Here is a 25,368-nt window from a genome sequence, read left to right on the forward strand (position 1 = left end):
CATCTTAGACGAAGCAGTAACAAAAGTTGCTAACATCGAAAGAGAGAATTTGTTAAAACAAACTTTGAAAACACAGGAAGAAAACAGAATGGTATTTGTTTCCAAATATTCTACCGAAAGTTACAACATAAAGAGAATTATACTAAAACACTGGCCATTATTAACCTTAGAAAAGATTTTAATGGAATTTTTTCAAATCCACCAAGTTTCGCATATCAACGTACATGGAACATCAAAGAAATACTAAATAAAAAAGAGGACCCCAAAATCAAAACATACAAAGGTACACTTACATGCTACAACTGTGGCAATTGCAATGCCATAATTAAAGGTAACCAAGTTGTACATCCAACCAAGTGGACACAAATCAAAAATCAAATTAAGAGTCACAGCCACCTGTGAGAGTAACAATCTAATATACATGATAAAATGTCCATGTGGACTTGCCTATGTGGGCAAGACGGAACGCAAAATAAAAAAATAATTGGTGGAACATAAAAGCAACATGCGCACAAAGAATTCCAAATCTCCATTGGCTACACATTTCAATCTCCATAATCCTAGTCAATTACGGTTTTTAATATTGGAACAAGCTCAAATACTCCCAGGAAGAGACAATACGCAACACCTATTACACAGGGAAATATATTGGATTAATTACCTGAATACAGTGTATCCTAAAGGGCTGAATGAGCGTGTTGATTTAAACTGTTTTCTTTAAGAATGACACATGAACTTTAAAATCATGATTTTCGCTACCGGTACAATATAGTGAAATCACTCAAAAATGTATAACTATTTTTTACCATATGTATTGGACATATGTATACCAACTTAGACTTGCATGGTTGTTGATAGAATTGGAATCAAACGTACCTTTTGTTTAATGTATTCTAATTGGTAAGACCAGTATATTATTCATTACTTAAATGAATCTTTGAGGTAGGGTACACGATATACAGAGAATATTTTATTTTACTTGCTTTTACTTGCTCCTGGATTTCATTGGGACACCAACTCTGGACACGTAGAGGGTCACCAGCGCTGTGGCGTCTCCACATACCCTGCCTAACAACCAACATGCATCACCTGCCACCCCACCCCACCCAGACCCCTGGACACTGAGGACCCACAGATTACCTTCCAACGTACTGTGGTAGAAGTTCAGTGGGAGTTGACAGAGCAGGTGCGGGCCGGGAAGGAGACTGTGGAGGCCACCCTATAGGGAATCCGGGGATGCCTCAGTGCCAATACTCACTGCTCTGTGGGCTTTAGCAGTCCCTGGCTGACATCGCTGGTGTCATGAGGCAGAGGCATCAACAACTACCTTGCCAAAGTGGCACCAGCGAGGTGGCAAACGAGCTTTTGGAAATCAGGACCATCTTGGAGTCCATGGATTGGAAGCAGGACTCCCACTTTGCTGCCATGTCTACCACTGCAACATTGCTTATGTGTTGCAAAACCAGCAGATCCTCCTAGCTGCTGTGCTGCCTCATGTGTTGGCACAGATGAATGCTGCTGCTGGCACGGGATCCACATCTACTACCCCTGATGTTTGTTTGCCTCCCTCAGCTTCAACATCGACACCACCACCCTCATGGGAGACACTGCACAAATCAGAGGAGGAAGACATGGATGGCACCTCTTTCTAAAGGAGTCTGTGGTAGCATGCATCTGTGCCACTTACCCAATTTCTCCTTAGACCTCTGCTGATTAACATTCCAGGGTACATCTGGTGTCACTATCTTCATTTTGACTTTGCCATGTTCACCTACATCATGTGCGGACTGTCAATGTGGCCTAGCCTCCATAATGACATTGTGGTCATCCTCCTGCCTGAAGTACTCCTCTCCTCAACATGTTCAATTACTTGTTCCCCACACTGGCTCTGTCTGGGCATTCACTGGCTCTAAACATCCTTTGGGGTTGTTGTCTAATGAGCTTTACATGTGAGCCCCTTTTAAATTTGCACATGTAAATAAATGCACTTATTAACTACCCATGTGTTGTCTATCTCTAGTAGTTAGAACCAGGTTGACCATTGGCCATTCTGGGAGGCAACTACACCAACTACTCGCCAAAGGGACATGTGTTTTGTGGAGTCCGGGACAATGTTTGGCAGTGAAAGTGTAACATATTTTGTAATCACTATTGTTGTGATGACTAGCAAGTGCTTACTCAAGGTTGCAAGCAATACGGTCAACTGGTGTCATGCAGTCAATATGCATGGTGGATTAAGTCACCCCATAAGTGCTGGGTCCACACATGGTTACTAGCAAGCAGACAACATTGGGCTGACAAGTAAACACAGCACGTGGAAGTGGGTATGGGGCAACCATCAGTGTATGAGTCTAAAAACCTACTAATTGGGCAAACGATTTTGATCACAACATCCCTCCAAGGCATGTTGCATTAGCAACCCACACATAGATATTGTATGTGAACACATGATTAGCACTGTGTCATAATTTAATCATGATTGCCAGGTCCCCTGCTCAACAATGTCGATTGTAAGATTATGTAAAGTCATTGCCTGCCTGACAGATCCCTGTCCACAGGTAAGACACCTTCTCACCCATGTTGCCAAACACTGCTGGCAAAGACATATGCATGTATAAATTCACCTGAGCACACATGCCAACTGCCACACATATTATTGATTTGGTCCCTCTGCCAATGTGTGGAAACTGATGGTCCAGGTTGCTGAGGCTCCTCATCTTCCTCTTTCTCATTGTCCGGCATTTCCTGATCCCCATTTCCATCTGCCCATGGCACATTTGTCTTGACACATATAGTGTGCAAAATGCAGAAGCCAAAATATTTTTACACACCATAGGTGGCGAGTAGAGCAATCTGCCCCCAGATATGTCAAGGTTCGGGAAGCAGGATTTTAATACTCCACCTTGTGCGGCATAGAGCATGGTTGTAAGTCCGCTGGGCTTCTGTTTGTGGGTTCTTCCCAGGAGCCATGGCATTAGAGCGTAACCTTTGTCTGCTGCAAAGAAAGAGGTATTATATTATTTAAGAGTCAGGACAAGGGGTAGCCCAACATTAATTTTCAATCAGGTCTGTGTCCTGCTTGACTCATACACCTTGCTTACTGTAACAGATATGCTATGACTTTATGTGACATACATGCAGGTGTGGATTGGAAATGGCTGATACTGAGCTACACATACAGAAGTGCTGTCCTCTGTGATTCACATACTATTAGTCATTCTGCTGAGTGCCAATGCCATGCAGGTGACGAGTTGTCACCAGTAAGTAGAGTCAATTGGCTATTGAGTGTGCACATGTCTCACATTCATCTATTGTGTCTGTTATTTGTTACTATTGCCATTCCTTAAGGGATACCTGTCTGATTTGACAGCATGTAACAGGAGCAGGTGATATAGCATCATTCAGTCACACATTTTGCTTTGAGAGTTGGATGAGAAGGATAGTGAGTCGTTAGAAATGTGGGACATGGTAGTATACACATGGCAGTGCACAATGTCTACTATTGTGACAGTAAAGAATGGGTTATAGGTATGTGTCAATCTTTGACTGTACAGTGCAAATGGTAGACTAACTACACTACAGTGCCACGTGTCTTGTGCCCAGTGTAGGCTATATCCTCCACATGATTCTGGGTCCAGGGTTCTTTGGATGTGCTGGACGCACCAGTGCAGCATTGTTCCAAGATAGTCACATTATTTCCCTTAGAAATGTATTTTGGCTGTCATGGGAGATGTAGTTTGTGCATGAGGCTACAGCTTGCTGCACAGTCTGGCGCCTTGGATGAATGTTGTAGTGGTTTCTACACAAACAAATGTTGTGCACATAGGATGTGATGTGTGTATATGATGAGTGATACAATGTATCATGGTAGAGATGATCCTATGAGGTTCAAATATGACCATATCTATCCGTTTCACAGGTCTGGTATACATCTTCATGCTTCCTGATCATGGGATTTACATGTAAAACACACACCAGACACCGGGATTGCCTTGCTTCAATAGGATGTTTGGAAGCCTCATTTTACTAGTTGTTGCATGTGTGAGGGTCTTTGCCTCTATTGAATGCACACACGTGGCCTCATGTAGCATTTGTTGCCACTGGGCTGCAATGGTTGTAAAGTTGCTGAGCTAACCTGCATCAATAGTGAAGTGGTGGAATGTTCCTTTCAGTTGAAATACAGCTCATCCATGGTTTGTCCACATTCGCAACATTACATGATAGTAACTAGTGGCAACACCACCCCTCTTGCAGCATTGTGCACATGTCTCAGCTTAGTGTCCTCACATGACGTCAAGCTTTGAGGGACACATTCCAGCACCAATAACACACAATCTGTGCAATTCCCTCCTTCTATGTGTCATAAAGAATGCTGGACACATAGTAATTGGACATGACAAAAAGATATGTGATTAGGTACCCTCTTTTCAACTCCCCTTAGAAGGTACACTATTTGCACACTATCCCAGGGTCCCTGCGCATAGGTTGTAGAAATTCTTAATGTAGGGTGAATGAAAGCTGCACTTTGGTGTGGCTTGTTTTACTGCACACCAATGAGGCCATGCAATGTCATGCAGACAGACTTTGCATTGCTACATTGACATGATTCGGGTAGGTGCCCCACCAGCACATCATGAATAGTAATACTCTATCAGCACAGTTCACTTGTACATGTGACCCACAGTGGTGTAGGTGGTCTTGACATGTGTGACTTGTAAGAAATGTGTTGCGCATATGTCATGTAGCACGGCCCACACCAACTACATGTGTACTGTCTCATTCAATCCAAGACTGATATGTCAACGTATTCCTACATAATTGACTGCCTTGTGGTCTGTCATGTGCTTGAGACATGACAACCAACTGGTACGCCATTCCCAAAGGTCCCATTCTGGTAGCACTCATTGATGGTGGAATGCCAGAAGATGAATTAGTCAAGAGCACTGCCAGGGTACTTTGCAAGTACGACGATGAAGAGGCCAAGATGGTCCATGATTGTCTGCTCAATCATGGAATAAGTGTGGTTCCTGTTGCAGTAGATGTGTGATGTTGCTGCTGGAGGCACAAGTTGTACATGGGTGCAATCTATTGCCCTGAACACATGTGGGAATCCTGCAATGGCATAAAAGCCTTGCTTGCTGTCCTGTTGTTGCTGCACGGTGTTGGGGAAGTAGAGGTACTGGGGTGTGAGGATTATAATGACATCCAGGACGGTGGGAAGGAACTTAGAGAAGGATGCCTGGGATACTCCTGCCACCCTGGCTGTTGTGGGTTGGAAAATTCCAGACGGCAGCATGTGCAGGACAGCCAGTAGCTTGCCCTCCGGAGGGATTTTGGTGCAGCACTACGATGTTGGCTGCAGCCTTGGTGCAAGCAGGTGCAGAGGTGGACAATGGACTCACTCCTAAGCCTGTATTGGGTAATGACCTCTTCCTCCCTGAGGACAATGGGGGTTATCCTCTGGTGGTATGTCCGCTCCCTTCTCCTGCGCTACCTCTGTGGTGGTGCTGGTGGTTTCCTTAGTGCGCCGAGCTGCAATAGCAGAAGTTCCATGGCGTAGTTGAGCTTGCCAAATTGATTTGGGTCTGTTCTGTTTTTATACCAGTGTGCTAGTGGCATTGTTAAGACTAGCTTTTCATTAACAGTAAAAAACTGCAGCTAACGGGATTTTGCGCCTGTTTTTTGAAAGTATAGTTGTTTCCGAAAATCCTTGTACATATGGCAGCGCCAGTTTTGCAAAGGTTTTTCTGAAAAAGTGACGCCAAGGGGCTCTAGCATCACTTTGTAAATATGGCTGCGTCAAAAAAGGTTGCGCTGTGGCAGCGCTAGCTCCTTGTAAATATGCTCCTGTGTTTTTTAGTAAGGTCTCAGCACACGGAGACACACTTCAAAAATGTCCCTGGCTACATAAAAATGCACTACAAGAAATACAAGTCAAAGTATATGTTGCAATTTTGTACCAACGCACAGCGGTTGATCAAATTGCCATAGAAGCTCTGTGATCTGTGTTGAAGGGTGTGTGGGATTTTACATGCTACCATGCTAAACCTTTTAATCCTGGTAAATAAATGCCTTACTGCTGCAGTCTCCACCAGAATTAATGGTACTATAGCCAACTCATTTAAAGCTTCTTGTAGGGCTTGGAAAACATGTGTATTAGTTCCTACACTTGCAAACACTAAAAACATGGTGGGAGGCAGTGCTCTTGAATAGTGGGGTCACTCTTGAATACTAGGGCTGATATTTGGGTTGTAGGTGGGAAAAATTGTGCTGCTCGTGGTGCATGTGCATAATGCGGTATGGTGTGCTAGTGGTTAGTGTCAGCTGATTGAAATCATAAAAGGTTTTAAAACTCCCATGGTTAGTGTACAAACAAATCTGCAAAAGGGGGAGTTCCTTTAAAGGGGAGCAGCTGCTTGTGTGCACGCGTGTCAGTTCAGATCCCCCTTCCGAGCAGCATAACTCATAACCGTAGTGCCTCGTCTGGACTCTCCCGGTTCCCCCTTTGAAGACTCGCAGGTGATATGCTGTATTCAGAATCCAGTACAGACAGAATCCCTGATACAGGCTGTCTTGCTGAATTCAGGAAAACCTTTACATATCTTCATGAACATAGTGCCACCATCCATAAAGCTGGGTCTCTGGAACATAAATACCATCTCACCGACACTGTGGCTCTTGAGGTCCTCTTTAGTAGATTCTTCCCATCTCCTTTTGTATCTTGCTTTTTTATGGCATCCCGTTTTTGGAAAAAAACTCCACAGACTCGGGGAGTTGTTTAGGGGCATTTGCTCATAGAAGCTATGCTTCTCAATGTTTTCTGTGAGCTGGTTACATCCTGCTGTTTGTTGTGCGCTTTGTGCTTTTTGTCCTGTGTCTGGCTTGTATCATAGAATTAGTCTAACACTGGATTTCCTCTGTATTGACGGTTAGAAGATGGTAGTATTTGTTTATAGAGCCGGTGACAATTCAGTCAATGTCCCTATTTTGACTATCGCCTACACAATACTCCTACTTTGACTGACACTCTTTACCTTCCTTTGACATGTACCATGCTTTCTGTCTGCCTGAGATCTGGCGAGTTGAGGCAAGAATGAATGCCCGGGGTTTGTGGATAAGCATCACAGAGACACAATCACCAGTGTGTGGGGTTTATCTAATCACATCTTGGGAAGGCAGGTTGCACAATGGGCATGTTTGGTCTGGTATACCATCCTGTAAGGTACGTGGACCTCGCTCGCCTGAAAGGATACTGTCATCACAATAATGCCCTCTGTTTGTCTCTACAGGTCACGACAACGGGGCTCCTGCCACATCGAACGTGGGACACCAGTTGTATTTTCAATCTGCACCCTGCAGTTTCTCTTTTTTCACGCTTCTACTTGCAGAGTGACGAGATTGAATATAAGGTCCCGACAAATGCCATAAACCTCTTTGGAGGGTGTTAATAATTGTCAGAAACATGTCGACCCGCATATCATGAACGGGATGAGGTGACATTCCCTGACTTTCTTTTAATATGCTGCTTGGGACATTCAATAAAGGTATGACTGAGTAGCATTTTGAGCTGTTTTCACTTTTCTGCATCACACACTCTGCCCCTCTCACCCATACCAGATAGCTGACACTCGTGTTTATTCCCTAAAGAACATCTACAAGTGCTCCTCTCCATTCTGGCAAGTTGTAGTCCACGCCAGCATAATTCACTATATATATGGCACGTCATCACGCGCCAATCAGACGCACAGTCTTCTAGCAAAGGCTTTATCTTTACAATAAACCAATGTTCCTCCAGTAATCTGATTTTAATCCATATCTTTATTTATATTTTCAGCTTCATCCATATTTTGGCCAATTACTTGAAAGGTAGCGTTATTCCACATTTTTTTCAAATGCAGCTGGCATGCCCATTCAGGCCTTATCAGTGGCTCGTAGGGATTATTCCGAAATGCATTGGGTGATAATATATGAGGTCAACCACGATGAATTGTTAAACCCTACGTGCCACTGATAAGGCCTGGATGGGCATGCCAGCGGCATTTGAAAAAATGTGGAATAACGCTGCCTTTCAAGTGATTGGCTAAAATATGGATGAAGCTGAAAATATAAATAAAGATATGGATTAAATTCAGATTACTAGAGGAACATTGGTTTATTGTAAAGATAAAGGGGCAGATTTACAAGCTCCTTGCGCCAACGGTGCGTCACTTTTTGTGACGTACCGGTGGCGCATTTTACTGCTCCATATTTACAATGACAGGAAAAGCCACCCTGCGTGACTTTTCCTGTCCTTGTAAATTTGACCCCTTTACACGCAGCACTTTGCGTGAAACGGGCGTTCCATGGGTGTTGCTTTGGGTGGTCCCAGGCAACACCCATGGAACCAGACACATTATGGGGTATATTCACAAGAACGTCTGATAACTACCACAAGAGTAGCTTAATGCAACTCTCAACATCGAAGCCCATCGCGGGAAAATAACCCTGTGTCAACGTGAAATTCACAACAAGGCGGTACCATGCGATAGTCTGCCGAAACCGCAGACAATGTCCGCGACACAACCACCTCCATAAAGATAAAAACACAAACCACAACACAAAAAAACCTGCGATGGGCCAAAGCGCGATGGGGAAATCAGCGATAAGCAGCACCAGACCTGCAACACACACCTGGCCGGCGGGAAAAATCTTCATAAAAGTAGAAAACAACACCCAAACACAAACTGAACAACACCCAAGCACCATGGAGGCAGCCGGAGCAGCCACAGAGGACAAGTGCAACACCACAAGCAACCCGGACGCCAGCCCGGGACCTCGGGGACAGGGAAGGGCAAGGACAAGAAGAAGTTCAGTCCACAGGCAAACAGGATCATAGTCACGGAGGTGATGGAACACCACCAACAACTGTTCGTCACCCCCAAATTGTCATTGGGCACCAAAACTGGAATATGGCGGGACATCGTGGACAAGGTGAATGCCGTCGGAGAGCACAAGAGGACAATGGACGAGGTCAAGAGGCGATGGAATGACATCAAGCGGAAGACAAAGGAGAAACTCGCAGCCAACCAGAAGGCAGCAATGCAGACTGGAGGTGGGGGCCCAGCGCCACAGCTCGAGCTGGATGACATGGAGGAGCTGGTGTCGACAGTCATCGGTGTGGATACTGTGGCTGGAGTCGGGGGACTGGACACTGCTCGACAGGACACAACACAACTGCAACAGGATGAGTGACCACCAGGTACTGGGGGACGGGTGGAGATGGCCACGATGGCACACATGCACAATCAAGCACAGCACAGTGCACACCCTCAATGACTCTGGGTCATCGCCCAGATCCACAGACTGTCACAATGTACAATGCCATGCTGTCTGAATGTCAACATGTGCCATGCGGCTACATACATGTGGACACATTGCAATACACCATCTCCCCTTCACATTGCAGGGCCACCATCAACACCCCCTGCAGAGCAGTCCCAGCCACTCTTCACTGAGGACGAGGGGGACAACCCCAGCATCGACACCCAAGCCCTCCTAGACACCATTGTCATCATCCGCAAGTCTCCCAAGACCCCCAGGAACAACACATGGCCTTCCAACGCCGTGTGCTGGAGGCCCAGAGGGAGACGGCTGAGCAGGTGCAGGTGGGGTTCGACCTCATGGCTACCAAACTGGACACCATCCATGGGTGTCTAGTCCTGCTCCATGACCTCCAACGAGCCCTGACTGACATCGCTGGAGTCCTGACACGGAGACAAGAACACCTGTCCGCTCAGAAGGGCTCCAGCGATAGCAGCCGTGAACTGGCACACCTGCGGAGGCTCATGGAGGACATGGTGCGGATGGAGGTGGAAAGGATGGCAGCCACCGCTGTACATCAGCGAAATGTAGCTGGGATCTACCATGCCCTGCAGACCATCATCATAGCATTGCTTCCACAAGGCGTGGCGCTGATGAATGCTGCTGACCCCACACCATCCACATCTCCGCCCCCTGGTGTGTCAGTGCCCCACAGTGCAGCAGGCGTATCCACTCCAGCACCTGATGTGTCACTGCCACACAGTAGGGCCGACAACCCTCTTCCGGCCCCTGATGTGTCAGTGGCACACAGTGCCCCAGCCGGTACTGCAACACTAACTGGTGTGGCAGAGCACACATCGGGGGGCGAGGACGTGGATGGTTCGTGATCAGGAGGCACTAGCATTCATTTCCTCCGCCCGGCCTGTTCCTTCTTGGTGCCGCATATGGCCCTATGACCTACCACTGACCCCCGATACACTCCGATGCACTCACCTTGGACAGCGACATGGACTGCCATATCTTGTTTGATGACCAATGACATGGCGACCACACTGCGAACTGTACCCTACCTCTTCCGCAGTAATTGCCATCCCCGGATGAACTCTGGCTGGCCCTCCACGGGCCCATATTGTGTAGTGTGCTCGGCATTGCCCTGTACCGCTCCAGCTGCAGGGCTGCACTGGAGGTGCAATAAACATCCAGTGATGCACTGCTGTGTTATGTCGTTCATCATCCATGTATGAATGTGTGGGTGAATGGGGGGGCAGTGATGTCCCTTGCGTCAATGATGCACATCCAGTGGGATGCCATTCAGAGGGTGCAACATAGCATATTGTGTACCGGGTCCCGTGAACACTACAACAGGGACACATACATAAGTTACTTCCATGTCCAGACATGGACTGAACCACGCCCAGATCCCACGTGTCATTATTGCAAGACCTTCGCTGGTCCGGCGTACGGCAGGCCAGACCACTCCTCTTACGCTCTGAGGGGGCCCTCATTGCTACCCGTCGCAGGCGTACCCACTGGTAGTGTGCAGGTCACTGGTCTAGTTGTCAGCATGTCACAGCCACTCCATGAGGGCAGGTTTGCACGCACACCACACCCATCCAGCATAGGCGCACAGGCCATGTGACTCCACCAACATAAGGGGCCGACAACGTCACATTCCCCACTGCCGGTGGTGACTGGATGACGGACGCTCCACGGTTCTCAATCATAAAGGGCCCATGAGTTGTTGCACATAGGGTTAGTGGCACCAGAGGCCTTGCGGCCGTCACGGGCCTGCAACCACGTGGCGCTGACTGTGCTTGCACAGGGTTAGTGGCACCCGGAGCATTGCGGCCGGCACAGGCACCCCGCCACGGGACGGTGACTTTGGGTGCACTGAGTCAGTGCACCTTAAGCTGCTGAGCGGATGTGCAGCCTGCGATAATGCCCCATCCTGGCGGTCTGGACAGCTCAGGTTTTGTGTGCCCTTCTGGACTGCAGTGTAGGCCAGAGCCAGCGGACAGCGCGGGCCTACTGCCACGTGTCGTCGCTTCCGGGATCACAGAGTCGGTGGCACCTATTGGGCTGAGCGGGTGTGCAGCCTGCGGTGAGGCTGGGTGCCCTGGTATGTCCTCTGCCATGGAGTAATCAAGACCCAGCACCAAACGTGAGACCTGGTGGCCTGCGGAGTGGGACAGCATGGTGTGGAGTGTGCCATGTCTGCGTGCCCTGGGCTTGTGGCCTGCAGCGGCACGTGGGGGACCTCCTGTCAGCACGCCTGTAGCGAAAGGTGAGCAGTGCGGCCTGGGTGTGCATGGGCGGGCATGCTCTGATGGGCGGCGGGAGGGGCTGGGGTGCCTCTGTCTGTGTGTGCATGGGCGGGCAGGCGATGTTGTTTTGTGCGATTTTGTGTACTGTGCCAAACATGTATCTGGACTCTGTTTCAGATGTCCTGTCTGTCTCAGATGTGTGACCTAATGGACTGCACTATATGCTGGCAAGTGGTTGGAGACACACCGGTGGCAGCAGGTGAGCAGTGTGGGCTGGGTGTGCAGGGGCGGCGCTCTCCCTCTCTCTCTCCCCCTCTTCCTCTCTCTCTCCCACTCTCTTCTTCTCTCTCTCTCTCTCTCTCTCTCTCTCTCTCTCTCTCTCTCTCTCTCTCTCTCCCTCTCTCTCACCCCTTCGCTCTCTCTCTGTCCTTTCATGTGCGCAGGACACACCTTCTCATCATGATTTTTGTCTTGCATGCTGTGACCTACGGATAGGCCCGAGGGGAGCCGCAATGTGTCTTCATTTCATTTCTGTGTTCATTTTAATTAAAGTTTGATTTGTTGCTTCGGAAATGAATGTGATGCTCATTTTTGTGACGACACATGCATGTCACCAGTTGTGATTCTGTGACATCATGTGGATAATTTTGCACATGATTGGGTGTAGCTGATGTGGCATGTCTTTGGTCGGGGGCTAGGGGGAGGGGTCCTGGGGTGGTTGTGGCGGTGTTGTTTCCCTTTCGGCCCTCCGGGCTGCATGTTCAGTTGCCCGGGTGCATCTGTTGCCCTTCGGATGTGGCTGTGGGCTGGTCTCCCTTTTGTGGTGCAGGCTGTGGTCCGACTTAGCACCAGGTCGGAGCAGGTGTTATTTTCCTGCTGCTAACCAGCCTTATCACCTGTTCCGTGTTCTTATCGCAGTTCTGTCTGGTCGTTGAATGTTGTGGAGTGGTGTTGTCGCGGCTTTGGGCACGGGAACTCCTACTCTGTATCTCATTAGCGATAGTAGCGGGGGTAATCCGTGGCGATGTTTTTTGCGGCTGCTATTGCGGGTAAACTGGTGCTGTGGGCTGTTAACACCAGCTTGTGCATGAGGCGATGGATTTATCGCAACTTTGGCTGCGATAAAATGCCGTTAACTCAGCGATAGTTCCTTGTGAATATGCCCTATGATTCCTAATTTTCGGTATTCACAAAAGACATTTAGGAGCAGTAAAGTTAGGATTCCTAACTTTACTACTCCTAGATGCTCATTGTGAATACCAAAAGTCGTAAAGTTAGGGTTTTGTCTCAGTTTAGGAGTAGTAAAGATAGGAATCTTAACTTTACTGCTCCTAAATGCCTTTTGTGAATACTGAAAGTCGTCAAGTTAGGATTTTGTCTCAGATTTCTTTTGTGAATCGGGCCCTCAATCTTCTCGTGAACAGATCTACCTGAAAAGGACCCCAGAAATCCTGAAACTCTTTTAAATGAACTGGACTTAGCTTCAGTCGCTGGTGTCCCTCAAATAGCTCGAGTTCCAGTCTGCTCTCTCGTTCTGATGACCTTGGATAAACTTTCAAGAAAATTTTCTGATTTCAACAAAAATACCAAATTTCCCAGGCCAGATCTGCAAGTTGTTTTGATCTTGGTACTCCTAGATGATTGATGTAGGATACTGCTGTGAAATTGTCCATCCCGATCAATAGTATGCTGTTTGTTAAAATAGAAGTGAAGCTCATCAAGGCGTTCAGCCCTGCCAACATCTCTAAACCATGAATAAGGATAATTCCTCCCTGTACCAGTTCCCTCCAGTTTCTATCTCTCCTCATCTTGCACCCCAACCAAGGTTGCTTGCATCTGACTCGATAGTAATTTCGAGAAGATTCCAAAATATTGACTTGTTGTTCCAGGTTGTTCAACCACCACTGAAGATATTCCTGAGCCTCCCGGGACAAGGGGAATTGCATCTGCATACCACAGACCTTTCCTCAAACCTAGGGATTTCAATCTCGGAAGATCTATGTAATGCAAAGGGCCTAGGGAAATGGCATGAATGGAGAATAACAAAAGTCCTACCACTCTTGCTAGACCCCTCAACGTTACCACTTCCTTCACTAGATCATGAGCTACCTCCTTCTTGATCTTTGGCATTTTTTTCTGAGGGAGACAAAGCTGTGTCAGATTGGTGTCCCAGCAAATCTACAATTCTGTGTAGAAGTCATGATTGACATCTCCACATTGATAATGAACCCTAAGGCTTGTAAGAGACCTGTTGACCACTTCATGTGCTTTAGCAATTAACCCCGATCGTGAGACATCAATAAAATGTCTAGATATATAAATAAGCGCACTCCCCTCTTTCTTAAAAACGCAACTACAGCGTGCAGAACTTTGGGAAAGCACCAATAGGCTATTGGCAGACCAAAGGGAAGACAGAAAAACTGGTACGAAATACCTCTCCAACTGAACCTTAAATACTTCCGTGAATCTAGATCCATGGGAATTGTGAAGTAGGCGTCTTTCAGATTCAACTTCACAACCAGCCTTTTTCTTGTAAAATGTCTAGCTGAAGATGGATCCCTTCCATCTTGAAGTGCCTGTGAACTAAAAACCTGTTTAGCTCCTTCAAGTTTATTAGGAGTCGCCAACCCTTGTCCTTCTTCACCAGGAAGACCCTACTTACAAACTCCTTCTCTGAGTCCATGGCCTTGCAAATTGCCCCCTTGAGCAACATTTGGGCAACCTCTGAATCTACCAGTGTCCTTTGCTCCTGATCTAAGGAAAACTCCCTTGGCTAACACCTTTGGTAAGGTACCTGGCAAAATTCTATTCTGAAACCCCTCACGGTTTGTAACACCCAAGTATCGTTTGTAATGGCAGACCAATTTTTGGTGGAATAACGTAACCTTTCCCCTACCTTTGTAGGGGAAGAACCAATTAGAAGGTTGAAGCTTACCTTGACTTCCAGCTCCCTGGAATCTGTCCCTGCTGCCTCGTGAGCAAGGAGTTCATCCTCTTTGCGGGAAAAGCTACTGTTTGCACGGACGTTCTTTCCTTATCCCTGCTGGTCTTGATGGTAACATTGGGACCATTGTAGCCCATGGCTGACAGCCAGGCCCCTCTTGTCAGCCCTTCCGAAAATTCTATTATTGATCATCCGTCTTATGTTAGATTGGGCCTTACTGAAGGCAGTAAACATTGAGACGTATTTGCCTAGGGTTGATAAACCTTTCCCCAAATAAAGGGGCCAGATTGTCCAAATTTGGGTTGGCGCTCATCAGGATAGCTCTCCTTCTCTTTGCAATTTGTCCAGCATTATCATTGCCAAGTAGGCATAGAGCCCGCTGGCTTCAGGCCTGGAGAAGTTCCACATCCAATGGCATGCCCTTAAAGCAAGCTCCCTGAGCCATATTCAGGATCCTGGCCAATGGACCCCAAGTATCCAGTAATCTGTCCTGGCACTGCTTAAGATAGTGCTCCAGGCCCTTCCTCGGATCTTTCCCTGACTTAAAAGGAAGATCAATAACCCCGGGTCCAGAATGGGGGCTAGTCCTGATTTTTTATGCAGGAATATTTGGGGACATTTAGCTTTCATCAGATTCAACGCCTCCTTATCAAAAGAATCACAGGTACAGAATTTAATAAACGAGGTCATGTGGCAAATAGGCCACCAATCTGAGTCACTTGGGTGCATAATGTGGATAGGATTGAACATTTCCACTCGAGGGTTCTTTGATAGCCTTTGAAGTTGAAGGCTGGTCCAAATTCTCAACAAGGAAAACAGCCTCTAACATTTTCGGAGGATTGAAGGCATACTCGTCCACCCCGTCCTGAACCTCATTGCGATATGAGTAGTCATAATCAGTATTAATACTACGGTCTCTTGTGCCATGAAAGCCACTCATTTCAATAGTGTGGCATGGGACACCTATATCAAATGTGCCAACAAGGTCCATCCTGCTAATTGTGTCACTATGGATACCAGAGTCTTTTGTAGTACTCAGGCTACCGAGTGTGTGTTCCTTACTTGTGCGATGTTTAGACTTGTTGTCACCTTACCTCCTTTCCTGACTAATGAAGCAGTCTCCTCCTCTAAAAAACTGAAAAATCTTCTTCAGATGGTGACTCCATTTTCCTTTTTGACACCCCCTCCTTAAATATCTGTATTTGTATTTTTCTTTTAATAGACGAAGGATACAACACATGCAAATATAATCTGCATTTGTATTTTGAAATACATAGTTAATTCGACAGCAAATCAGTAGACGGAAAGCCCGCAATTGCAATCATGTCGCACTGTTAAATGGTGTGGTAATGGTATCGCGGGCGAAATTGAAAGATTCCATATGTGTGGTGACCAAGCAGAACTGTGCCCAGTGGTGGTCACAGTGCAGTGTTATTGTGCATGTGGGAAGGAAGAAGAAGGTTAATGGGGGTGATGGATAATGTAGAAGTAACTAACTGCATGCCCTAGCGATTTGGTCCCAGCTTTCCCATGTCCAAGACCCTGTCGTTCAGCATCCCACCCGCATGTGAAGTGCACATAGTGCTGAGCTGTTGGGGAATAAGTGACAGGGGCGCAGACTCGCGTCCTAGGTGCAGGTTTAGTTGCTGGCATCTATAGTAGTCCAGTCTCAGGTGTATTGTGCATTTCTGAGCAAGGGGAATGGGATCTCTGCCGGGGTTTCTGGAGATCCATAAGCATTGCATCCCAGGGGGACGCCAGGAGAATTTTGCATCGTCCCAGAGCATCTTCTTGCCTCACAGTCACACTTTCTGCCTGCATCCAGTTTATGAAGGAGTGGAGCCATGCTTCTCATGATGGGGGTTCAGGGTTTTGCCACCGCCTGGTGACCAGCCTTTTGGCGGCAATCAGACCCAAGTCTATGAAGCGCGATGACGCCTGGCACTTTTTGGACCTTCAGAATAGGCCTAGGATGCCTGTCTCCCAAATGTTTACCACTGTGCGCTCAGAGCTGTCTGTGAGATGAGTGGTGATCGCTCGCCAGTAGGCAGCCAGAGCAGTGAAGCCCCATAACATATGGATTAAGTTGGTCCCTACAGGATGTTCTCCCAATCCTTGTAGGTGCTGGGGTGCTGTAAGGCAGCGTCCCAGTGACTTCTAAGTGAATTTAGACAATACGCTGCGTGTGTGCGCAAAGAGTGGGCGAACCACCTAATAAGGTGCCTCCCCGTGCCCATGGTATGGATGTATTCGACGGTGTGATGTGTTGCAAGTTCCTGCGACGTATCACCCCACCGCGCCCTCAGCTGTGCAATCAAAGAGGCATGGAGCAGAAGCTACCCTTGTGGAAGTCCATTGTCTGACACGAGTTTTATGAATGGCGTCAGCTACCCATCTTTGTAAAGATCACCTAATGTTTGTAGTCCTGCTTCTTCCTCAGTGGGGAGATCCATACTCATGCTGCAGTTCTGTCCTCTTGGCATGCCTACGATGGGCAAGGCAGGCCCACATGGGTACAGTCCCTGGTAAGGAATAAAGCACATTTAAAGCATCTGTGTGCCACTGCCAACATCAGTTGCTCGGGGGTCTTGTCCCGGCTCCCAGAATGGAATAGGCGTATAATTGACAAGCTCAACCAGGCCTCGTGATGTATGACCGTGTCCTCTACGTGTTGCTCCCACCCCCATCCAGCCACCCACTGGAGCAGGTAATAATGTTCTATGTGAGGCACTGCAAGGCCTCCTGGGTCCACCAGCAAATACAGTTTGGACAGTTCTACCCGGCTGCGAGTGCCGTTCCAAATGAAATTGCGCATCATGCTTCAAGGAGCGGAACACAGGGGGGCGAATGTAAAGTGGCAGCTTCGCAAAAGAGTATAAGAGCCTGGGCAGCACCACCATTTTCAGTAGGGCAATGCGGACCATGATTGTCAGAGGTAGGCTCCGCCAGAAGGACATCTGTGATCATATGGCAGATACTGCATGTGTGATTTTGCCGTTCAGCAGGTCATCAGGCCGAAGGTAGATCCTGACTCCGAGATAACGAAAGACGGTGGGATGCCATCGAACATTCTGACCAGTGATGGTTAGCTCAGGGTTGGTGGCGGATGGATTAAATGGGTACAAACATGATTTTGGCCAGTTGACTCAGAGGCCAGATAGTGACGCGAATCCAGTGAGTGATATCACCTCGGGCGCCCTGATGTCCCTAACATAAAGTAGGCGGTCATCCGCATAGAGTGATACTGAATGCGTTCCATCACAGAGTGGTATCCCCCACATTACACCTCTACATCCGCTAACGGTTCCATGGTTAAAGAGAACAGAAACTGTGACGGGGCAGCCTTGCCTGGTGCCACGCTCAATGGAAACTGGACTGGACAAGTAGGGGCCTGTTTTCACTTTTGCCTTGGCTACGGTATATAAAAGCTTTATCAGGTGAATGTAACAATCACCTAGGCTGCCTCTGGAGAGGACTGCAAATAAGTAATCCCATTCTAAAGTATCAAATGCTTTCTCCAAATCAAGAAGCATGCACCCCAAGTGCGGCCATTGCTTTGGTGAGTCAATCAATCAATCAATCAATCAATCAATCAATCAATCAAACAATCAATCAATCAATCAATCAATCAATCAATCAGGGGTTTGTAAAGCGCACTACTCACTGAAAAAGGTCTCAAGGTATGTGGAGGGGTGCACACATCTCATGGTGCGTGGGAGTGCGCGTGTCCCCAGGAAGCTACGGTGCAGCGGAGAAAAGCCAGGTTTTGAGTCCCTTCCAGAACTTGGTGAGTGAGGGTGTCTGTCGATGGTGGAAAGAGAGGGTGTTCCATGCCTTGGCCACGAGGAAGGAGAAGGAGTGTCCTCCTGTTCGGGTTTTCTTGATGCGAGGTTCCGTCGCAAGAGAGAGCTGGGCCGAGTAGAGGGATCTTTGGGGTGCGTGGAACGAAAGGCGGTGGTTTATGTAGGTCAGTCCGGTGTTGTGGAAGGCTTTGTGGGCATGGGTGAGGAGCTTGAAAGTGATTCTCTTCTCGACGGAGAGCCAGTGAAGTGTCCATAGGTGTTGGCTGATGTGGCAGTGGCGTGGTAGGTTGAGGACTAGTCTGGCGGCGGCGTTCTGGACGTTCTGGAGTTTGCGTGTGAGGTTCTTGATGATCCAGGCATAGTGTGCGTTGCTGTAGTCCAGACTGCTGCTGATGAGGGCGTGGTTGACTGTTTTCCTGTGTTCGAGGGGAATCCAGTTGAAGATCTTTTGGAGGAGGCAGAGGGAGTGGTAACAGGAGGAGGTGAAAGCATTGATCTGGTGGTCCATTTTGAGTTCGGATTCCAGGATGATTCTGAGGTTGCATGCGTGGTCTGTGGGGGATGGTGGGTTCCCGAGGGCGGGGGACACCAGGTGTCGCTCCAGGCGTCGGGGTGTGGGCCCATGATGAGTATTTCAGTTTTTTCTGTGTTAAGTTGTAGGCAGCTGTTCTTCATCCACATGGCGACTGCTTCCATTCCTTCTTGATATTTGTGTTTGGAGATGTTGGGTTCGTTGGCTAGGGAGAGGATGAGTTGGGTGTTTTCAGCGTACGATATGATGTAGAGTCTGTGTGATCTGACGATGGATGCAAGTGGTGCCATGTAGACGTTGAACAGGGTCATGCTGATGGAGGATCCTTGGGTGACTCCGCAGGTGGTCGGTGTGGGTCCTGAGAGGAAAGGAGGGAGTCTGGCCCGTTGCATTCTGTTGGAGAGGAATGAGCAGATCCAAATGAGGGCCTTGTTTCGGATTCCTACGTTGTGGAGTCTGTGGGCTAAGGTACGATACAAGACCGTGTCAAAGGCCGGGGAGAGGTCCAGGAGGATAAGGGCCACAGTCTCTCCTCTGTCGAGCAGGGAGAGAATGTCATCTGTTGTGGCGAGAAGGGCGGTTTCAGTGCTGTGGTTCTTCCTGAAGCCTGATTAGGAGGAGTCGAGGATGTTGTTTTCTTCTATGAAGGAGGTTTACTGTCTGACAGCTTTTGCCATGACTTTTGCCGGGTAAAGGAGAAAGGAGATTGGTCTGTAGTTCTTGAGGGCGGTGGGGTCCTCCGAGGATTTTTTCGGAAGGGGGTTGATCTCAGCGTGTTTCCAGTCGTCGGGGAAGGAGGTGGTCTCGAAGGAGCGGTTGAAGATTTGTTAAAGCACTAGGGAAATGGTGTCTGAGGCTCTGTGTTAGATGAGGAGGGGCAGGTGTCTGTGGGGGCCCCGGAGTGGGTTGACTTCAAAGTCTTCAGGGTGTCTTCAATGCTAACGGTGGTCCAGCTCTCAAGCATCGGTTGTGTGTTGCCGGAGGTGGAGGGTGTGGGTTCTGCATGGAGGCTGTTGTTGTGAAAGTTGTCATAGATGGTCTTGATTTGAGATGGAAAAAGGCACTGAGTCTGTTGCAGAGGTCCTGGGAGGGTGGGATGTTGGTAGTCTCTTTGTTAGGTTGGGCAAACTCTTTGATGATGACAAAACGTTCCTTGCTGTTGTGTGCGTGGGTGGAGATTCTGTCCAGGAGTGCTTTCTTCCTTGAGTATCTGATGAGTTTGTGGTAAGCTGTAGTGGCTGTTTTGAAGCTGGCAAAATCTGCTGTAGTTTTGAAGTTCCTCCATAGCTTTTCGAGGCGTCTGCAGGTTTGTCTAGATTCTCGGAGTTCGGTGGAGAACCAGCAGGCTTTCTAGGCGTGGGGCTTGGAGGTTTTCTTTAGGGGATGTGATGGTGTTGGCGCAGTTGGTGATCCATCAATGTAGGGTACGGGCGGCCGTGGTTGGGTCATCGTCTATAATGGAGCTGCTGAGAGAGGCGGTGAGCTGGTTGTCAGGGTTCTTGTTCCAATTCCTGCTCTGGAGCTGGTGGGGACTTTTGCAGGTGATGTTGGTTTTGAAGGTGAAGTGGACGCAACAATGGTCCGTCCATGGGAGTTCAGAGATGTGGCTGAAGGCAATGGAGTTTCCTACTGTGAAAATGGGGTCGAGAGTGTGTCCTGCTGAGTGTGTTGTTTTTTAGTACGATCTGTTTGAGTCTGATGTTGCGGAGGTTGTCCAGGAGGCAGGCAGAGTTGGGGTCTAGGAATTTGTTGAGGTGGAAGTTCAGGTCTCCCAGCAGGGTGTAGTCGGTGGAGGTGATGGCTTGCAGGGTGATGATGTCGGTGATGGACTCGTAGAAAGGTGCGCAGGGACCTGGGGGTCTGTAGATGAGGGTGCCTTGGAGAATGGTGGATGGGTGGGTCTGTATTTTGAAGTGGAGGTGTTCCATCAGGCCTGTAGGCTCGTCACTGTACGTGCGAAGGCGAAGGCAATGTCTTGTGGACAATGGCAATAGCGATGCCTCCTCCGGGGCAGTTGAGACGGTCCTTCCATGGGATATTGTAGACTTTAAGGAGTACCTAGCTACTCCAAAGAAGCAGCGCAGATTTAGAGATGTACTACTTGACAGGACAAACCCATTTTGAGCAGTGTAGACTAATGCAGGGACCAAAGGGGGCAAGCACTCCGCCAGTATTTTGGCCAGGATTTTATAGTTGGTGTTAAGAAGCGCTAGGAGGCGATATGAACTCAATAGCTCCGAGTCCCTGTCTGGTTTTGGCTAGGAGACTAGGGGGGATTCCTGTAAGTGACGGCGGTAATCTAGATGCCTCCTATGAAGCTTCGTAGAGGGCTAATTACTGGGGGGCCAGGTCTATGGCATAAGCCTTGTAATATTCATTTGGCAGACCATCTGGGCCAGGGGCTTTCCCTGTGGCCAGTGCTGTAATGGCCTTCTGCAATTCAAAGAGAGCGACCGGCTCATCTAGCTTGGTCCATTGCTGCAATGTGTTAGTGGGCAAAGGGGGCGGGGGGAGGATTCCTCCAGATTGCACGGGTCCGCAACAGTGAGGGAGCCATACAATGTTATGTAGTGCTCAACAATTCCCTTTTGAGTGTGCAGTAGTTGGCCAAGTCTTGAGCGCAGCGCAAGAATTGCCCGGTGCAGTTGTTTGTGTCTGATTAGCCATGCCAACAAGCGACCGGCTTGGTTCGTGGAGGAGTGAGTGCGGGTAGAGTGAGTGGCGTATTTTAGGCATTGAAGCCTTTCCAGCAGCTCTGCATGTTTGTTCCGTGCTGTGGATAAGTATTTATTTAACAAAAAACAAGGGGACCCTACTCATACAGAGCCTGGGTATTAATTATTGGACAGAAACAATGGCTCGTATGGCTTAATAACCAAATATGTAATATACAAAGCCCAATGGCAATAACAACAAAGGGTTAACGTGACGACAGAAAGGAAAGTTGACCACACACATTAGAAACTTGGTAAAAAACATTGTTCTTTATGTTTACAATGAAAAAGTCTTTGCTAAAAACAATCTCACAATATACATTCCAAACAAAATGACAGTTTCTTTAGACAATTCTGAAAAGTGTCCCAGTGAAAGACAGTGAATAAACCTAAACAACAAAATTTTAACAACAAAGTGCAACATTAAAGGTTTCAATTATTCATTGTATGGGCGACCACAAGAAGGGAATTAGTGAGATGCAGTTCATCAACACTTATTTATCATAAGTGTTGGATAGTGGTTTGCCTCTTAAATCTCGTCAACGACGTTTCGACCCTATTTGCAATAGAGGGTCTCTTCAGGACAATTTGGTATAGGGACACCTAGGAATTAAATGAAAATACCGTCAATGTGCGATATTATTTAGAGAAGATATTATATTAAATTGATGTGGTAGGGCCTTTCTACCTGAACGATAATAGCAATGACCCACACGTCAAAAGAGTGTCACCGTGCTAGGAGTGAAGCAAAATAACTCAGAGTACCCGGACGGGTGCTGTAGATGTAAATTATAGAAAGATTAATGATCGCAAAACAACAGGAGAATGCACTAGTTTACTGGTGCATAACGTCGTCACTTACCCCTGTGAGGGTTAGAACAGGAGGAAACAATTCCACAATCGGTATTTGTCTCACATATGCCCAATGAATACTTTTTAGCGCAAGCGAGTAGGTCTGATAACGAAGAGGCTAAAGGACATAGCCATAGTATGTCAACCGCGTTCTCAATATCGCCGGTATCGGGAGTTACTGAAATCAAATTAAAAGAAATAGGAACCTTAGAATAAGGTTTACCTATTCACCATCTCATTCAATGCGCAGGTATAAGGAAAAACTTTCCTACCTCTCACGAAGACGTTATATCGTCTGGCGCTACTACGGGCAAACGGCAAACAGTCCGCTTGGTACAATCACCCAGAATGGTGAACTACGATCAGACTATAAACGTGGTTGGCTGTAGACAGACCAATCACATCATTTCTTTCACGTGTGAAAGGTTGCTAAGCAACTCGTTACAAGCACGGTGGTGTGCAAGCAAACGGTGGTTAGTGAATAAACATGATGAAATTTACGCGGGGCTCTCTTTTTTATTTTGCAATACTTAGATTATTATTTTGACAGGCAGGAAGTCCACTGTTGTAAAGTGAAAAATTCTAATACAAACATGTAAGAACCTAAATAGACCAATCACGGCACTTCTCACACGATGAAGCAGTTGCTACGCAACTAAACGCGTCTCATTTCAAAGCCAACACGGTAATGTGCAAATCAATGATGGTCAATAAAGTTATACGATGGAATTTACACGATTATCACTTTTTGTCTGGTAACGCTATACTATTCTTGTAACAGGCATGTTACAATACGAGGCCTAATGATACAGCGGAGACAATCTCTTGATTCCGCATAATGCAGTCATATTGAGCAGTGAATAAATGAATAAACCAAATGAACATTTGGTCTATGTGATGTAGTCACAATGGGAGATAAATCAAGCCCCTCTGATAAAGGATACACCACAAGAGCGTCCTCAATTACTGGGCAATTGTCACGATGAATAGACCAAACAGATGTTTGTTTCGTGTTGTAATAATATAAAGGGTGGACAGATCGAACGAACATTGTCCAATCTACCTGTGGCATCGGAGTTCCACAATGTTTTCTTTTAGTATATTATACAGTGACATTATGATGTTAATTTAAAAGGTGCGGAATCAGCTGTATAAAACAAAAAATGAAAGCCTTCAATAGGTACATCCCTGAGGAAAATTCCACATTATTTGTTGAACATGTGATTTTTTCAGCAATAGCCTACATTTTTAAATCCAAATCATTTTAGTCACTGTTTCTTCGAAATGGCCCCTTACTATTTAGACACCCACTCATTATTTTTACTAAGTTAATACACGTACTTGTAAACTGAACACATGTAACATTGTCACACTGAAATCAGCATTCTGTCTATGATATTATCTCGTGTATAAATACAATTGTACCATCTTTCATATCGGCATAGGTGATATAGAAAAAGATTCTACTTAGCAGATATCAATGAAATAATCAGAGTATTACATAGACAAGTCGACCACAACAAAAATGCATAATGATCGACAGGACTGAATGTATAGAACCAAAGTAATCAACAAATTCATTTAGGCAAGGGTGGTGACAAACCCACGCCATTCTTCTGCTGAATTCAACCCTTGAACAATCGAGTTAGTGCGTTCGATCCAACGGCACTCTAATCTCTGAAGTGCCTGTGATAGATCTCCACCTCTACTAGAGGCAACCACTTTGTCTATCACTTGCCAACGGATATCATTTGCTGTATGCCCCTTCTCCAAGAAATAGTTTACTAAGGGGGCATTCGGGACCAAATTTCTAATCCTACTTCGATGTTGTCCAGTCCGTGCCTTAATGGTTTGTTGAGTTTGGCCTCTGTAGGGTAGTCCACAGGGACACAATATACAATAGACTACATTTTTGGTGTTACAATTTATTCACTAACCACCGTTTGCTTGCACACCACCGTGCTTGTAACGAGTTGCTTAGCAACCTTTCTCACGTGAAAGAAATGATGTGATTGGTCTGTCTACAGCCAACCACGTTTATAGTCTGATCGTAGTTCACCACTCTGGGTGATTGTACCAAGCGGACTGTTTGCCATTTGCCCGTAGTAGCGCCAGACGATATAACGTCTTCGTGAGAGGTAGGAAAGTTTTTTCTTATACCTGCGCATTGAATGAGATGGTGAATAGGTAAACCTTATTCTAAGGTTCCTTTTTCTTTTAATTTGATTTCAGTAACTCCCGATACCGGCGATATTGAGAACGCGGTTGACATACTATGGCTATATCCTTTAGCCTCTTCGTTATCAGACCTACTCGCTTGCGCTAAAAAGTATTCATTGGGCATATGTGAGACAAATACCGATTGTGGAATTGTTTCCTCCTGTTCTAACCCTCATAGGGGTAAGTGACAACGTTATGCACCAGTAAACTAGTGCATTCTCCTGTTGTTTTGCGATCATTAATCTTTCTATAATTTACATCTACAGCACCCGGCCGGGTACTCTGTGAGTTATTTTGCTTCACTCCTAGCACGGTGACACTCTTTTCACGTGTGGGTCATTGCTATTAACGTTCAGGTAGAAAGGCCCTACCACATCAATTTAATATAATATCTTCTCTAAATAATATCGCACATTGACGGTATTGTCATTTAATTCCTAGGTGTCCCTATACCAAATTGTCCTGTACAGACCCTCTATTGCAAATAGGGTCGAAACGTCGTTGACGAGATTTAAGAGGCGAACCACTATCCAACACTTATGATAAATAAGTGTTGATGAACTGCATCTCACTAATTCCCTTCTTGTGGTCGCCCATACAATGAATAATTGTAACCTTTTATGTTGCACTTTGTTGTTAAAATTTTGTTGTTTATGTTTATTCACTGTCTTTCACTGGGACACGTTTCAGAATTGTCTAAAGAAACTGTCATTTTGTTTGGAATGTATATTGTGAGATT

General features: G+C 46.8%; 1 protein-coding gene across 6 annotated transcripts in view; it reads left to right on the forward strand.

Annotated features, from left to right (window-relative positions):
• The window catches only part of LOC146809562 (uncharacterized), a 299,611-nt gene that overhangs the window by 18,094 nt on the left and 256,149 nt on the right, over positions 1-25,368 (forward strand). The window lies entirely within an intron of this gene.

This window comes from Triturus cristatus, chromosome 7 (genome assembly GCF_964204655.1).
Source record: "Triturus cristatus chromosome 7, aTriCri1.1, whole genome shotgun sequence".
Lineage (NCBI taxonomy): Eukaryota > Metazoa > Chordata > Amphibia > Caudata > Salamandridae > Triturus > Triturus cristatus.